Source organism: Microtus ochrogaster, unplaced genomic scaffold (genome assembly GCF_000317375.1).
Source record: "Microtus ochrogaster isolate Prairie Vole_2 unplaced genomic scaffold, MicOch1.0 UNK90, whole genome shotgun sequence".
Classification (NCBI taxonomy): domain Eukaryota; kingdom Metazoa; phylum Chordata; class Mammalia; order Rodentia; family Cricetidae; genus Microtus; species Microtus ochrogaster.
The window spans coordinates 269,899-275,423 of NW_004949188.1; positions in this window are offsets into that span (position 1 = coordinate 269,899).

The following is a 5,525-nucleotide window of genomic DNA, read 5'->3' on the forward strand; positions in this document are numbered from 1 at the left end:
GGATAACAGCACTGGCCACTCTCCCCAAGGTCAGGGTTTCCTGGTTAAGAACGCCGGTGGATAGCAGCACTGGCCACTCTCCCCGAGGTCAGGGTGGATTCCCGGTTTTCTCACGGCAGCTAACCACTGTCTGCAACTCCAGATCCAGAGGATCTGATTCCCTCTTCTGGTCTCCACAGGCATGGCTTACACTGGTGGACAGCTACACACACAGAGAACTGACCAAGGCCAAACAAAATCAATAATGAAAATAAAGACATGAGGCCAGGCAGTGGTGGCGCACACCTTTAATCCCAGCACTTGGGAGGCAGAGGCAGGTGGATCTCTGTGAGTTCGAGGCCAGCCTGGTCTACAGAATGAGTTCCAGGAACCAGCCTGGTCTACAGAGCTAGTTCCAGGACAGGCTCCAAAGCCACAGAGAAACCCTGTCTCGAAAAAACAAAAAAACAAAAAAAAAAAGAATGAGTTCCAGGACAGCCAAAGATACACAGAGAAACCCTGTCTTGAAACCCTCCCCGCTGGAAGACACAATGTTTTCCTCAACTTTCTATTCCAGAAATATTTTGTAAAAATAAAATAATGTTTTATTTGGAAAAATTCAGGTTCTTACACAGTTTCTAGATTTTAAGTTCAAAATATAAATCTTTATTTGCACCTTGTCAATTATAATGGTGTTTTAAATGCATTGGGTATAACTATTGGCCATCATATATCTCCATCTTCCTACCTCTGTTTAGAAGGGGGTAAAAATATTGCAATTCCTTTCTGGTCTGTCCTCCTCCTGTCCTTACGCTAGACCCATTTTCCATATTTTAGTAAGTGAAAGGCCATTGGGATTGAAGTTTGTGGAAGGAAGATTATGGCCAAGGATTCTCAGCAAGTAGAAGTTTCTCTTTAAGCCTTAGTGTGTGAATTAAAAACTAAAAGAAAATGTGTGGTACAAAGTAATTCACAGGGGACATTGAGAAGGGACCAGTGGCGGCATCAGGAAAGCATGGCTGTGAGATGGCCAAGTCTTAGCTCAAGATTTAATCTGTTGAAATAAGAGCGGCGGGCTGCGTCCCCGGCACCCGGCTGCCCGCACGGCTAGCTTTACCCGAAATAATTACATGGAAACTGTATTCTTTCAATCACCGCTTGGCCCATTATATCTAGCCTTTTCTCGGCTAACTCTCACACCTGGACTAGCCCATTTCTTATAATCTGTGTAGCCTACAAGCTAGCTTACCAGAGAGGATCTTAACCTGCGTCTGTCTGGAGTGGGAGAATCATGGCAACTCTCTGATTCAGCTTCTTTCTCCCAGCATCCTGTTCTGTTTACTCCTCCCACCTATGTTTTAACCTATGGGGGCCAAGCAGTTTCTTTATTATAATTAACCAATGAAATCAACAGATAGAAAGATGACCCTCCTCCATCATTAATCCCTTGGGGTTTGAGCAAGAGACAGTTGAGAGGAGGAGGAGGGGAGATAAAGGGCAGTCCAAATCCAGAGTGGAATTTGGGCTTTTTTTCCCCCCCAGAATAAGAGACCTTAGGGTCCACTGTCCCTAGAGACCGGCAGTCAGAGCCTCCCTGGGATTTGGTTTTCCTGTGTGTTGAATGAGATTAAGCCAAACATGGAGGCCCACGCCTATTGTCCCAGCACTAAGAAAGTAGAGCCAGGAGGATCAGGGGTTCAAGACGGACATATCCACAAAGCATGATGGCGATTCTTGGTTGTCACCTTGGCTACATGAAGCCCTAGATGATTGGCGTGCCTGTGAGAGATGCTTTTAGTTGCTTAGATCATCTGAGGTAGGAAGAGTAGGAAGAGCCATCTTAAATATGGCCACACCTTCTGGTGGCAGCCTACACAAAGGACATGGTAGACAAAGCTTTTCCTCTTTGCCTGCTGTCCTCACTGCCACTGACAAGTTTGTTCCTTCCCTGACATCAAGCCCACTTCTTCAGTATCCTGCCGTACCCTGAAGATCAGCTGAGACCTCCAGATTCATGGACTGAACAGCTACTGGATCCTGGACTGTAGGGGGACAGCCATTGTTGGACTACCTGGACCACAGCCTGTAAGTCACTATAATAAATCCCATATAAATATTTATTCTACCAGCTCTGTTACTCCAGAGAACACTGACTAGAACACATAGCAAGTTCAAAGTCAGCCAGGGCTACACAAGACACTGGCTCAAAACAAAACAAAAACTAGACTAAAATAAAAGCCATGTATGGTGGCCCGCAGGAGTCATCCAGCACTCAGGAAGCAAAGGCAAGAGGATTACTGTGAATTCTGGGCCAACTAGGTCTACAGACAGACTGGACCTCAACCAAAACAAAACAAAGGGTCTGGAGAGATGCTCAGAGGTTAAAAGCACTTGCTGTTCTTCCTGAGGACTAGGGTTTGCTTCCTGTATGCCCACAGTGGCTCACAACCACTTTAATTCCAGGGGGTCCAACACCTTCTTTTTACCTTTTTTTTTTTAAATAAATTTTATTTATTATTTATTATGTATACAGTGCTCTGCCCACATGTATTTCTGCAGGCCAGAAGAGGGCACCAAATCTCATTACAGATGGTTGTGAGCCACCATGTGGATGCTGGGAATTGAACTCAGGACCTTTGGAAGAGCAGGCAGAGCTCTTAACCACTGAGCCATCTCCACAGCCCTGTCCAACACCTTCTTCTGACCTCCCTCAGCACCAGGCAGGCTCAGGGTGCACAGATGTATGTGCACGCAAGCATGGATATACAGAAAATAAAAATAAACCTTTAAAAACAGAACAGCAGATTCCAGTGTTCTGAGGGTCAGGGTGAGGAAGGACAGAGTAACAGGAGAAAAAGTTTCAGGCTGATGGCTCTATGATGTCCCCTCCTCTGTCACTGACATCCCAAATCTGACCTGTTTGCAGGTTGAAATAGACCCCTGGCTCCACTTCTCATGCCCCATCCCGGCTCCCATCCTCTAGCCTCTCCCCAGTGCACACTCCAGTCAAGACACAACCAGGCTGTTCTGGAACTCACTATGAAGACCAGGCTAGCCTCAAACTCAGAAAGAATTTGCCTGCCTCTTTCTCCTGGATGCTGAAATTAAAGTCGAGGTTTTAATCATAGTATTGTTGTTGTTACAGGTCTTACAGTGTTATCTGACACTTACTTCTGTGTACCTGGCTTGTGTTTGTTTGTTTTGGTGTTTTTCTCAGTGCTAGGGAAGAATCCCACGGTCTGGAGTATGCCAGACAAATGCTCACCACTGACCTAAGTCCCTCGTCCCTGTCAGGGTCTTTGCAGCGGGGGACAACTCTGTCAGACTCACTAGGTAACCTCTGAAGGGCCCCTGCTCTTCGGTTTGGGTTTGAATATCACTGGGCCTCCCACACCTTCATCTCAACAATAAGGTCACCTCTTGGACCGGCAGTTCTTGCTCTTTCTTTCTTCTTTTATCTTCTCTTTTATTTTCTCTTTATTTTTCTTTTGGTGTGTTTACAGTGTACATAGGTATGTGTGTGCTTGCCTGTGCATGCTGGTGTCTTTCTCAACTTCATTCTATGTTATTTTCTTGGACAAGGTCTCTCAGCGAACCCGGAGCTCACCCCCCGGGTTAGCCTGGCTGGCAGCAAGCCCTGAGAGCTGCCTGGCTCTGCCCCCTCCCAGGCCCGGGTGTTTTGTTTCTATTTCCCACAGCATTATCGTCTGTACACCAGAAACTCAGTCTTATGTCTGACCCTCTTCCCTCTCTGCTATTTAGTCCCCAGGCAGGACTTTTATCATTTTTTTTTTAAGTTGGAATCTGGCCTTATAGCTCAAGCTGGCCTTGAACCCATGATCCTCCTGTGTCAGCCTCCAGAGGGATGGGATTACTATGCCTGATATACTTTTTTTTTGAATGTTTATGTGTATGGGTATTGTCTGCATGTTTCTGTGTACCACTGTGAGGCTGATGACCACAGAGGCCAGAAGAGGATCAATTCCCAGAACTGCAGTTACAGTACAGTGTAAGCCACCATGTAGGCGCTGGCAATGGAACTCAGATTGTTTGTTTCATTTTTTGTTGTTGTTTTGTGTTTTGAGACAGGGTTTCTTTGTGTAACAGCTCTGGCTGTCCTGGAACTCACTGTGTAGACCAGGCTGACCTTGAACTCTGCCTCTGCCTCCCCGAGTGCTGGGATTAAAGATGTGCGCCACCACCCAGTACTTCTATCTCTTTTAATCTTAGTAAAATTTTGTTTTAATATGGAATTTTAAATTTACTTTTATGTATCTGTGTGCATGTTCATGGTTCATGCAGGTCCCCAAGGGGGCCAGAAGAGGACACTGGGTTCTTTGAGCTGATGGATGCTGAGCTCTGAACTCATATGCTCTGTTGTCGCAGAGTTCTTTTCTTTCTTTCTTTCTTTCTTTCTTTCTTTCTTTCTTTCTTTTTTTTTTTCTTTTTGGTCTTGTTTTGTTTTGTTTTTGAGACAGGGTTTCTTTGTGCAGCTTGGTTGTCCAGAAACTCACTCTGTAAACCAAGCTGGCCTGCCTCTGCCTCCTGAGTGCTGGGTTCAAAGGTGTGCGCCAGCACTCTCAACTGCTGAGCCGTCCAGCCTCCCTCTCATATTATGCTTATTCTTATTATAGGTGCAATAGATAATTGATATCTATTGTGCACCCCACCTTTTTCCACAGTGTTGTGGGTGAAAGCCCGAATTCAGCGTCCTTTATTGACTGGAATGTCAGCCATTGCTCTTTCTCTGTAGCCTTTCACAGCAATTAACACTTGCTCATCCTCCCAATAGCTCCGGGCAGCATGGTTTCCACTTGACATATGGGGGAAGCCTGCAAGAGTATAATGAATTGCTTGGTGGCTCTAAACCACTTCAACCTACCTCAAAGCTCTGCCCTTTGGGGGAGTGATGTGTTTTCTTTGAGCCTCAATTTCCCCATCTGTGAGTGGAGCTTCTCCTGGCGCCCACGGGGATCCTGAGGGAATGACCAAGCTGCAGGAGAATTAACGAAAAGACTAGCAGCTGTCTTTGGGGTGTGGCAAGCAGACTGGGACCTCGACGTCCCACCGGCGCAAGCCCAACAGCGCAGGGCAGGGCAGGGGTCGGATTGAATCCCGGGCGGAGGGACCATAACAGGATGCCACCGGCTGGAGACAATGGCAGAGGAAGAGGCCGGGCAGCTCCTCGCGGATGAGCGGGCACTGGGCTCCAGCAGGGCGGCCGCGCAATTGTGAGCTGGGACAGCTGTCGCCGAACCAGGAAGCCCCACGGGAGAGGGAAGAGGGTGGGAAAGCTGTTCTTCCTCCTACAGTCCCGGGCACCCGGGTTCCCCCAGTCTGGCGCCCCACAGCTGCAGATTCCTGGCCTCAGAGATCTACTCCTCGCCCTGTCCTAATGAATCCCGGTCGATCTGTGTGTCGGCAGTCAGCGCAGCGACTGTATTTATAGTCACTGACAGTGCTGCGACAGCGCCTAAATATAGACATTAGGTTATTTGGAGCCCCGGCCCTGAAGTAGGGTGAAGGGAAGCACACCTGCCACCTGA